At 47.1% G+C, this 12,500-nt stretch overlaps 1 protein-coding gene across 4 annotated transcripts in view; it reads right to left on the bottom strand.

The window, feature by feature from the left end:
• Positions 1-12,500, bottom strand: part of LOC143039506 (cell adhesion molecule Dscam2-like) — a 1,807,148-nt gene that overhangs the window by 1,067,211 nt on the left and 727,437 nt on the right. The gene's annotated exons all lie outside the window — the stretch shown is intronic.

Here is a 12,500-nt window from a genome sequence, read left to right as displayed (position 1 = left end):
AGTGTTTGCCATATGTCTGTACTTGAAAAAACTGTAACAAGCGAAACGTTGTACCAATAAAGGTTTCGATCTCACACGGTGTTGATTCTCACAAAAAAATTGTATCAAAGATTTGGCTGGTTTTGGTACCCACACATAAAAAGGGTGCCCACCCCTGGCCTAGGAGATAGAAGAACCAATTTCACCAACCACGTAGTGCTTGAGAGGGATCTCGCTGAGGTTATTGGATGCACCGCAGTTCAAGGTTTTCAGGTTCACGTGAGATAAAAACAAATGTAATGTGATATCTGTATGAACAATTATTTTGTTTATTGTATTTGTATGTTTAAACGCTTATGTTTTTTATGTTTTCGTTTTTTCTTCTAGATATCAAAGGGTTATAAACTAAGAAAGCTTGAGAAAGAAAATAAAACATAAATATCTGGATACAAATGAGAAGAGAAAAATTGCGATGAGCAAACAAAGCGTGAAGCAAGAGACACACAAAATTTCTTCAAGAAGAAAAAAAGAAAAAAAAAAAAAAGGAAAGCAAGAGACAAAATGAACGAAACGAGATAATGAATATATACCTAGAAAGTCACAGGATAATAAAGTCTAGCCGCGGGAAGAAGACCCCGGGAGGACATTTCCCCCCACCGTGGGATTTACGCAAACCGTATTTCCTGACATGGCGGCGACCCGAGAGCCGGTTTGTGCCTAAACGAAGTCGTAAAACTTAATGAAAAGTCGGCAAGAGTTGGTGACAACACAAAAAAACGAGGACCAAGAAAGAGCGGATGAAAGAGAGGGGAAGAGAGCTCTTAAAGAGCGATTCTCTCTCCTGGTCCTCGTGGCCCTGAGGACCTTTTGGTACTGAGGCCCTTTTGGTCCTGAGGTCCTTCTGGCCCTGGGGGGCCCTTGTGGCCCTGGGGGACCTTGTGGCCTTTGTGGCCCTGGGTGCCCTTGTGTCCCTGAGGGCCCTTGTGGCCCTGGGGCCCTTGTGGCCGTGAAGTAGTTTTTGTCCCTGAGGTCCTTGTGGCCCTGAGGTCCTTTTGGCCCTGAGGACCTTTTGGCCCTGAGTCACGTTTAGCCCTGAGTCACTTTTAGCCCTGAGGCCCTTGTAGCCCCGAGATCCTTGTGACCCTGAGGTCCTTTAGTCCCTGAGGTCCTTTTGTCTCTGAGATCTTTTTGGCCCTGTAGCCCTGAGGCCCTTGTGGCACTGAGGTCTTTTTGACCCTGAGGTCTTTGTGGCCCTGAGGTCCTTTTGTCCCTGAGGTCTTTTTGGCCCTGTAGCGCTGAGGCCCTTGTGGCACTGAGGTCTTTTTGTCACTGAAGTCTTTGTGGCCCTGAGGTCCTTTTGACCCTGAGGTCCTTTTGTCCCCGAGATCTTTTTGGCCCTGTAGCCCTGAGACACTTGTGGTACTGAGGTCTTTTTGACCCTGAGGTCTTTGTGGCCCTGAGGTCCTTTTGTCCCTGAGGTCTTTTTGGCCCTGTAGCGCTGAGGCCCTTGTGGCACTGAGGTCTTTTTGTCCCTGAAGTCTTTGTGGCCCTGAGGTCCTTTTGTCCCTGAGGTCCTTTTGCCCCTGAGGTCTTTGTGGCCCTGAGGTCCTTTTGTCCTTGAGGTCTTTTTGGCCATGTAGCGCTGAGGCCCTTGTGGCACTGAGGTCTTTGTGGCCCTGAGGCCCTTTTGTCCCTGAGGTCCTTTTGTCCCTGAGGTCCTTTTGTCCCTGAGGCCCTTTTGTTCCTGAGGTCTTTCTGGCCCTGAGGTCCTTTTGGCCCTTAGGTCCTTTTGGCCCTGGTCCTTAGGCACTTGTGGTCCTGATCCCCTTCTGGCCCCGAGGCCCTGGTGGCCCCGAGGCCCTGGTGGCCCCGAGGCCCTGGTGGCCCCGAGGCCCTGGTGGCCCCGAGGCCCTGGTGGCCCCGAGGCCCTGGTGGCCCCGAGGCCCTGGTGGCCCCGAGGCCCGGGTGGCCCCGAGGCCCTGGTGGCCCCGAGGCCCGGGTGGCCCCGAGGCCCTGGTGGCCCCGAGGCCCTGGTGGCCCCGAGGCCCTGGTGGCCCCGAGGCCCTGGTGGCCCCGAGGCCCTGGTGGCCCCGAGGCCCTGGTGGCCCCGAGGCCCTGGTGGCCCCGAGGCCCTGGTGGCCCCGAGGCCCTGGTGGCCCCGAGGCCCTGGTGGCCCCGAGGCCCTGGTGGCCCCGAGGTCCTTTTGGCCCTGGGGTAATTTTGTCCCTTGTGGCCATGAGGTCCTTCTGGCCCTGAGTTCCTTTTGGCCCTGAGGTCTTTCTGGCACTGGCCCTGAGAGCTTTGTGGCCCTGATGCCCTTGTGTGCCTGAGGCCCTTGTGGCCCTGATGTCCTTTAGGCCCTGAGCTTCTTTTAGCCCTGAAGTCCTTATAGCCCTGAGGTCCTTGTTGTCCTGAGGTTCTTTTTGACCCTAAGGTCATTGTGGTCATAAGGTCCTTGTGGCTCTGAGATCCTTTTGTGCCTGAGGTCATTTAGTCCCTGAGGCCCTTGTAGCTCTAAGGTCCTTGTGTCCCTGAGGATCTTTTGGCCCTGATGTCCTTGTGCCCCTTAGGTCCTTTTGGCCCTGAGGTCCTTGCGGCCCTGAGGTCCTTGTGACCCTGAGGTGTGACCCTGAGGTCCTCGTGGCCCTGAGGTCCTCGTGGCCCTGAGGTCCTTTTGTCCCTGAGGTCCTTTTGTCCCTGAGGTCCTTTTGGCCCTATGGTCCTGTTGTCCCTGAGGTCCTTTTGTCCCTGAGGCCCTTGTGGCCCTGAGGTCTATTTGTCCCTGAGTTCCTTTTGTCCCTAAGATCCTAGTGGCCCTTAGTCTCATTTGGCTTCGATGTCCTTTTGCCCCTGAAGTCCTTTTGGCCTTGAAGTCCTTTTGGCCTTGAAGTCCTTTTGGCCCTGAGGTTCTTTGTAGTGCTGAGGTCCTTGAGGCCCTTGTGGCCCTGAGGCTCTTGTGCCCCTGAGATCCTTTTGGCCTCTTCCCTAGGCTACAGAACTCCTGAAATGCCTTATGGTTCCCCCCAAGCAGTGTGGTCAGATGTCCCATGCGGGAATATGCTAGACAGCAGCTGAAATCAACCTAGATTGGACAAAAAAATCATACAAAATATTTTGTTCTTCTTGATACGTTCGGTTTTTCTTATATATTTTTTTATTGATCTAGCACAATTGGAAAATATCCTAAAATTAGCATAATCATGCTAAATATAGTAACTCTGGTCCTAAGAGGTTCGGGAGAATCCTAGAATGTCCGCAAGAGGGCAGGGGAAGTACTTAACTGTCGCCAGACGATTTTATTCACCCGAGACGAGTTCCCACCCACAAGGACCTCTGGGCCAACAGGTGGTTATGGACACAGAACTACCTAGTGTAGGCCTTATGGTCTTTTGCAGTCTCCTTCATTCTTATGTTCTAATGTCTTAACGAAAAGGGTCAAACTGATATTATTTCAGCTGCCGGCAGGTGATTTTATTCACCTGGAGGGAAATTTCCTTTATTGATATCTTTGATAACGCCCCCACGGACCAGACCCACGTAGCTTTATTTATTTTATGACTGAAGACCAACCCTCCTTCCTGCTGGCCTCCTCAAATCTTTCTATGATTCTGTGGTTTCTGTGATTCTATGATTATGATATATCTTCTATAATTCCACCTCTTTGATACGGAATTGTGCTGAAGGACAAAAGCGCTGGTTAATGTCGACGAAGTGATAATGACAGTAATCTTTCACGCCTCTAATTGCTTTTGAACGAACAACGCTCGTTTGGTCTGCACCTCTTTCAGACCACCTTTTTCAAAACACCTGCGTTTCCTTACCGCCACCTGACTCAACTTGCCACCTAAGGTTGCCACCCTTTACCGTCACTTACCACTTACCGTTGTCCTACCTTCCCGAAGGAAGAGGAGGAGAAGAGGAGAAGAAGGACGAGGAGGAGGAAGAGGAGGAGGAGGAGGTTGATACGTGGGGCACCTGACGAGACGCAAACACCCTACTGGTAATAAAATGATATTTGCTCTCCTTCGGTCGAGATGATTTTCTTGTTTGGGGGGAGGGGGGGAGGGGAGGGGGGAAGTGAGGGGGACCCCCCCCAACCTCCCTACTTTCCCGTTGGAGCCAATATTTGCACCTGGTTGCCATGGTTACAATTCACGCTGATCAGCAATTTTGTCTGATCAGAGCGTCAGGTCGGGTCGGGTTGCGACACGCCGTGTCAGGTCAGAACATGTCAAGTCAGATCAGGACAGGTCATATTGGGTCAACGCTTCCAAGAAGAACGGAGGGAGAGATAGTAGAAGGGATAGGGAGGGAGGATGGAGGTGGGAGGAGGAGCCGGGAAGTTTCGTAATATGAATAAAATTACCTGACGACAACCGAAGGTCGTGGAAGAATTTAATCCTTTATTCACGATGACCCCTCCCCTCTCCCCACACACATACACCCACCCACACATACACACACACATACTATATATATATATATGTATATATATATATATATATATATATATATATATATATATATATATATATATATATTTACATTCCCTGACTGGAAAAAAAAATCCATTTCCGGCAGCGACACCCAGAGAAGCCAGACGGACGTTCGATCACACATCAACGGGAAGCGGACCCTCTCCGAGGCAGGAAATAATCCGTCTCAGGAGGAGGAGGAGGAGGAGAAGGTCGAGGAGGGAAGGAGGAGGAAGTGGAGGGGGAGGAAGTGGAGGAGGAGGAAGAGGAGGAGGAGGAGGAGAGGGGGAGGAAGAGGAGGAGGAGGAGGAGGAGGAGGAGGAGGAGGAGGAGGAGAAGAAGGAGGAGGAGGAGGAGGAGGAGGAGGAGAAGGAGGAGGAGGAGGAGAAGGAGGAGGAGGAGGAGGAGGAGGAGGAGTAGGAGTGGAGGAGGAGGAGGAGGAGGAGGAGGAGGAGGAGGAGAAGGAGGAGGAGGAGAAGGAGGAGGAGGAGGAGGAGGACGAACAAAGAAGTCTTCGGGAGACACCTGTGTCTCTCTACCTCTCTCTCTCTCTCTCTCTCTCTCTCTCTCTCTCTCTCTCTCTCTCTCTCTCTCTCTCTCTCTCTCTCCTCTCTTTTTCTCTGTCTTTCTATCTCTGTATCTCTGTCTCTGTGTTACTCTCTCTCTCTCTCTCTCTCTTTCTGTGTGTGTGTGTGTGTGTGTGTGTGTGTGTGTGTGTGTGTGTGTGTGTGTGTGTGTGTGTGTGTGTGTGTGTGTGTGTGTGTGTGTGTGTGTGTCCTTGTCTCGCTTTCTATCTCTATGTCTCTCTCGCACACACAAACACACACACACACACGCACAAACAAACAAACAAACAAACAAACCCCCAAACTATCAGGAAACAGACGACACCAACCAATATGAAAACCACAAGTGGACAAGACTCCTCGCCTCCCCCCTTCTCCCCCTTTGCCTCCCCCCCTCCCCCCACCTCACTCCCTCTCCATCCCCCCACTTCCCCCCGGGCACTCATCCCCCTGAGCTCCTAACAAATCTGGCAATTTACCGAGCCGAGGATCATTGGAGTGGGTCGGGATCTTTGACGACAAGTCTCCGCGCGTGAGGGCGCCAGGGACAGACGGAAAAGAAGCCGTAGGTACGCGACCGATCTAAGGAGGAGGAGGAGGAGGAGGAGGAGGAGGAGGAGAAGGAGGAGGAGGAAAAGAAAGAGGAGGAGATGGGGGTAGAGAAAGAGGAAGAAGGTAAGGAGGAAGAGGAGGAGGAGGAGGAGGAGGAGGAGGAGGAGGAGGAGGAGGAGCTGAAGAGAGGGGTAGTGAAGGAGGAGGAGGAAAAGAAGAATAGGAAGTACGACCGATCCGCGGAGGAGAAGGAAGAGGAGGAGAAGAGGGGGGCAGAGAAAGAGGAAGAAGGTAAGGAGGAAGAGGAGGAGGAGAAGGAGGAGAGAGGGATGGTGAAGGAGGAGGAAGAGAAAAGAAGGATAGGAAGTACGACCGATCCGCGGAGGAGGAGGAGGAGGAGGAAAAGAAAGAGGAGGAGATGGGGGTAGAGAAAGAGGAAGAAGGTAAGGAGGAAGAGGAGGACGAGGAGAAGGAGGAGGAGGAGGAGGAGGAGGAGGAGAGAGGGGTAGTGAAAGAGGAGGAATAGAAAAGAAGGATAGGAAGTACGACTGATCCAAGGAGGAGGAGGAAGAGGAAGAGGAAGAGGAGGAGGAGAGGGGGTGAGGAGGAAGACAAGGAGAGTGGGATAGAGAAAGAGGAAGAAGGTAAGGAAAGGAGGAGGAGGAGGAGGAGGAGAGTTGGGTAGTGAAAGAGGAAGAAGGTTAGGAGGAAGAGAAAGGAAAAGGAAGAATAGGAAGAGGAAGAAGAGGAAGAGGTAGGACCGACAGCTGATAAGGTGGAGGAGGAAGAGGGTGAGGAGGAGAGGAAAAGGGTAGAAGAAGAAGAAGAAGAAGAAGAAGAAGAAAAAAAATAAAAAGAAGAAGAAGAAGAAGAAGAAGAAGTTACAATGGTAGACCACAGTGGCCAGCCATGGAACCTTCATAGAAAACGTAGAGTTGTTCTCAAAGAAAACGTGCTCCGGGTCACAAAGAAAACGTATTGTGGATCACAAAGAAAACGGCGAAGGAGTTCTTTCTTCGAATATGGTCAGTGTTTTTGTAGGCAAGGAGAAAGACGTGTAAGGAAGGAAAGTTTGGAGTGAAAGAAAACGGGAAAAAGCAAAATAAAGTAACAAAGCAAGAAAATGGGAAGTAAAAGAAATGCTGCTTATGAAAAAGAAACTAATTACACGTAAGAAAAGTACTTTAATAAAAGAATGATTATAAAATGTGCACGGAGTGTGTGTAAGAAAGTGTACAAAATGGGTAAATCATTTGTAAAACTTGTGTGAAATTTGTGTATTAAATGGGTGAATTGTAAATCAAATGTAAAAGAAAGAGTAACGAAGATGGAGAAGAAATGAAGAAAAAGAATATATGAACCTAAAACGAATTAGGAAAGATTTTTTACACACACACACACACACACACACACACACACACACACACACACACACACACACACACACATACACAGACAATGGCGCAGTGGTAGAGATCTCGATTGCCACTACGGCTGTCCGGGTTCGAATTCCGCTCAGGGATAAAATAATTTCAGTATCGCTGCGCTGCGGGTCGTTACTCCAACTCTCGTGGGTGGGGAGTTGTGTGTGTGTGTGTGTGTGTGTGTGTGTGTGTGTGTGTGTGTGTGTGTGTGTGTGTGTGTGTGTATGTGTGTGTGTGTGTGTGTGTGTGTGTGTGTGTGTGTGTGTGTGTGTGTGTGTGTGTGTGTGTGTGTGTGTGTGTGTGTGTGTGTGCGTGTAAGGTCACAGCATTACCCATAGATCGGTCATATATGAGCTCTGAGCTCTCTTCTGAGAGAGAAATAGCTGGCGATCACGAGTCCTCCACGTGATCCAAGATAATGGCGAATCACACACACACACACACACAAAGCTGAAGACCACATTTCTTTCTAACAATGAATTATAGAATAAATCTAATTTTCTTATTCTATCTCGGAGGATAAAGCAATCAAAAAACGATATAGCTTTCAGTCCCTGAAGTGCCGAAAAAGGTGTTTCTACATTACAACTGTAATTTCAATTGAACCATCGTATTATAAAGATATACAAGTTGATGGACTCCATATTCTTAGAAAAAAAAATAATGCAATGTTCAAAATCAAAGTGGAAAAATAACCACATCACCATAATGACAAACTACAAATATTTTATTCTGGCGAACGGCTGACACTTTAATTCAACATCAGAAATGTGATTGGCGTTCCTCGTGAGACTCCGGTGACTTCTAAGCCTCGTTTCACACGGACCGACTTTTCGCCGTGCGCCGTCCACGACACGACGTCGTGCTCTTATCTATGGCTGTCTATGGACGTTTTCACAAGTGGTCGTAGTCATGACGTGTGCAAGCGTCCGCAGACAACCACGATTATTTGAAGCCACGACGTCGTGTCGTTGACGGCGCACGGCGAAAGGTCGGTACGTGTGAAACGAGCCTAAGATGGGACCTACCTGGATCTGTGACCATGTGAGCAATATTCATGGCAGCCAGACCGATTCTCTCAAATATCAGAAAGTCTGTGTGGCCTTCGACTCCTTGAGAGAAGGTATGCAGCAAAATTCTATAAACCATGAATTATGATTCTACAATTAAGTGAGAATAAATTTCAGTTTGTTCTAATTCTGAATTTATTAAATAGTGTAAGGAAGAACTATTTTGATTAATTTTTGTTTATCTATTAAATCATCTAATTTATTCACTTACTTGTTAATTTACTTTATCTATTTATCTATTTATATTTTATGTGTTATAAGGATATCAAATTACTCCCTTTCGGCACCCGTTACCCATAAAATACTTGCATCAAGTCCTACAGGGCGGTGCGTGATTACAGTGGTGGGGTTATAAAAAGTTTTTCTTCTTTCTGACATACATTACCAGCTGTTACACCACATCTATCAACATCATCTTATTTTTCTGAAACCATTTATATATATATATATATATATATGTGTGTACATATATATATATATATATATATATATGTATATATATAGATATATATATATATATATATATATATCTCACAACTAACACCAGTCGGAAAAAAAGAAAGAGTTGAATAAACGAGTCTATATATTTCGGCTGGTAACTGCAACCCTCTTCAGTAGTACAAATTGGGAGTAGGATGCTAATTTTAAATAGCAACCTCTTACAAAAAAGGTGTCAATTGTGATTCACAAATGTGTTACTACATTTCTCGCCGGTGATATATACATATATATATTTACAATTCAGTGTCCTTTACAGCGACTACCCCGACCTCCATTTTCTATTGTCCCCAACTCCAAGTCGATACTCCCGAAATATCCCACACTCCCTCTGACACTTTTAGTGCCGCTTCTTTCCTAATCCTTCCCATTTTCATTCCGCCTTTTAGTTTTACCCAAAATCTTCCTCCTTAATAGCCCACTTTCATCATTTCCTTACAGCCTTTCTCTTCTCTTTCTTCCTCTTAAAACTTCTTCTCACTCGAAACGGATATATCGATTTTCGAAAGAGCTCTTTCTCTCTCTCTCTCTCTCTCTCTCTCTCTCTCTCTCTCTCCCTCTCTCTATCTATCTTTCTCTTTCTCTCTGCCTGTCTGTCTGTCTATCTGTCTCTATCTCTGTTTCTTTCTCTTTCTCTCTCTCTGCCTGTCTGTCTGTCTGTCTGATTGTCTGTCTCCCTCTCTATCTATCTGTTTATTTTTCTCTGTCTGTCTGTCTGTCTCTCACAATGTCTCTTTCTCTCTCTCTCTGTCTATCTATCTATCTCTCTATCTCTTTTTTCTCTTTCTGTCTGTCTGTTTGTTTGTCTGTCTGTCTGTCTCTATCTGTTTCTTTCTCTCTCTCTGCCTGTCTGTCTGTCTATCTGTCTGATTGTCTGTCTCCCTCTCTATCTATCTGTTTCTTTTTCTCTGTCTGTCTGTCTCTGTCTCTCCCCCCTCTATCTCTCTCTCTCTCTCTCTCTCTCTCTCTCTCTCTCTCTCTCTCTCTCTCTCTCTCTCTTTTCGTCATTATTCTGACCCCAACTCATCAGTACCCTTATCCTATTTTTTCTTTTTCCTTTTTTTCTATTTGTCTGTCCCTTCCCCTTATCCCTAATAAATGTTTTGACATACTCCACGATGTATTGTTTAAAAGAAAAATATATATTCGTATATGAATATCTGTTCTACCCAAAATATGGTACTCTAAATATCACAGCCATTACTCAAATTTTCTATGAATAAGGATACAGTTTACATCATGCATTTACTCCTCGATAGCCCTGTATGCATGAGAATATTGCATTGACCCACCCATCCCCATTGCAGTTTTAGACCTTTTCAACATTGCATGTATGAAGCAATTGCAAACCCCCCTCCCACCTTCCCACTCCCTCCTCACATTGAAATTTTCGATCGATTTTTTTTTTTTTTTTTTTTTGTCAGCGTTGGGAGATGGTGTCCATCAGAAGAAGGATTGTTGTTCACCAGCGATTCTATCCGTGTGGACGTTTTCTTCCGTCACTGAGATGGAAGACTTTAAGGGAGAAAGAGGTGTGAAGATATGACCTATCGCTTTCTCTCTCTCTCTCTCTCTCTCTCTCTCTCTCTCTCTCTCTCTCTCTCTCTCTCTCCCTCTCTCTTGCTCTCTCTAGGTTATCTGGTACAAAGTAAAGGAGAGAACAAGTAATCAGAACGAAGAAATTAAACTCAACTAAGATCACGACCACAGCCGAAAAACAAAGAGAAGACTCACGATAAATAAGGACAAAATACAAAAGTAAAAAAAAAAGAAGAAAAAAAAAAGTAGAATAATATGACTACGATTAAAGTAGATGAAATAAGGAAGAAGAAATGAAATAAAGACATAGAGAGAGAGCGGGAAGGGTGGTAAAGGTGTAAGAGAAAGAAGAGGAAAAAGAGAAGAAGAAAAGAAATCTTCGGAAGGAACGGGGAGTCGAAGGTAAGGGAAGGTAATTAAGCTCTTAAGTAGTGTTGTGGAGAATATGGCTGACTTGGAGGGGGGAAGAGAGGGGAGGGAGGGGAAGGGAGGGGAAGAGAGGGGAGGGGAAGAGAGGGGAGGGGAGGAGAGGGGAGGGGAGGAGGGGGCGGGTTCGAAATGAAAGGAGGAAGTGGTGGAGGCAAAGAGGGAGGAATTGAGGAAACAAAGAGGACTTAAAGAGGGGAAGAGAGGGGAGGGGAGGGGAGAGGAGGGGAGGAGAGGGGAGGGGAGGGGAGGGGAGAATAGGAGAGGGCGAGGTTGGAATGAAAGGAGGAGGGAAGTGGTGGAGGCAAAGAAGGAGAAATTGAGGAGAGAAGGAAGAGGATATAAAGAGGGGAAAGATAAAGAAATGGGCAGGGAGGAGAGGAGAGGGGAAGAGAGGGGAGGAGAGGAGAGGGGAAGGGAGGTGAGGGTGGGGTCAAAATTAAAGGAGGAAGTGGTGGAGGAAAAGAAGGAGGAGGGAAACAAAGAGGAGGACTTAAAGAGGGGAAGGATAGGGAAAGAGGGAAGTGGGGGGAGGAGAGGAGAGGAGAGGAGAGGAGAGGAGAGGATGAGGCCGAAATGAATGGAGGGAGGAAGTGGTGGAGACAAAGAAGGAGGAATTGAGGGGAAAAGCAAGGAAGAAGACATAAAGAGGGGAAGGAGAGGGAAAGAGGGGAATGGGGAAAAAGGAGAGGGGAGAAGAACAGGGAGTGAGCGAAAGAGGGGAGAAGAATAAGGAGCGAGAGAAAGAGGGGAAAAAGGAGAGGGGAGAAGAACAGGGAGTGAATGAAAGAGGGGAGAAGAATAAGGAGCGAGCGAAAGAGGGGAGAGGGGAGCAAGGTGAGAGGGAAAGAGGGGAAACGGTGAGGGGAAGGAGAAGAGGAAGTGAGTAAAAGAGGGGAGAAGGTTGGAATGGTTAAAACGAGGGGAGAAGAATAAGGAGCGAGCGAAAGAGGGGAGAAGGGAGCAAGGTGAGAGGGTGAGAGGGGAAAAGGTGAGGGGAAGGGGAAGAGGAAGTGAGTAAAAGAGGGGAGAAGGTTGGAATGGTTAAAACGAGGGGAGAAGAATAAGGAGCGAGTGAAAGAGGGGAGAATTGAGCAAAGAGAAGAGGGAAAGAGGGGAAAAGGTGAGGGGAAGGGGAACAGGAAGTGAGTAAAAGAGGGGAGAAGGTTGGAATGGGGGAAACGAGGGGAGAAGAATAAGGAGCGAGCGAAAGAGGGGAGAAGGGAGCAAGGTGAGAGGGAAAGAGGGGAAACGGTGAGGGGAAGGGGAAGAGGAAGTGAGTAAAAGAGGGGAGAAGGTTGGAATGGGGAAAACGAGGGGAGAAGAATAAGGAGCGAGCGAAAGAGGGGAGAAGAGAGCAAAAGGAAGAGGGAAAGAGGGGAAAAGGTGAGGGGAAGGGGAAGAGGAAGTGAGTAAAAGAGGGGAGAAGGTTGGAATGGGGGAAACGAGGGGAGAAAGTGATGAGAAAGTACTGATGAAGACTGGCAGAGGACTCGCACGGGCGTGGTGTTGAGGATGTTTGTTATTATTTGTTTTATTTTTATTTATCATTAGTTATCTCTCAGTTTATTATCATTTACTATTTACCTGTTGGTTTATTACTTAACTATACCTATGCATTTATTTATTTCATTTATTATCATTTATATTATTGTAAATTTTATTTATCTTTCTTGTGTTATTTATCATTATTAAAATTTTTCCACATCGGACCTAGTTATGGACCAAAAGGTCTCCTGTCGACATGCTCCGCCTTTGTAATCCTTTGTAAGAGGAGTAAAGGGGAAAGGGGGAAGAGTTGGTGATGGTTTGTTCTTGAACACAAGGGCCCCGTCCTGTACTGAATGAAATCATCTGTTGGGTAAATCAAGACGATGATGTCGCTGTTATTTTCTGAAACTTCTATTTAAGCCAGCTTAGTGTAGGTTACGTTAGGTTAGGTTAGGTTAGGTTTGGTTTGGTTTGGTTAGG

The sequence above is a fragment of the Oratosquilla oratoria genome, chromosome 2 (assembly GCF_046742065.1).
Source record: "Oratosquilla oratoria isolate Oo_2021 chromosome 2, ASM4674206v1, whole genome shotgun sequence".
Taxonomy (NCBI): Eukaryota; Metazoa; Arthropoda; class Malacostraca; order Stomatopoda; family Squillidae; genus Oratosquilla; species Oratosquilla oratoria.
The sequence above is the reverse complement of the archived record's forward strand: the minus strand, read 5'-3'. Positions and strand labels throughout refer to the sequence as shown.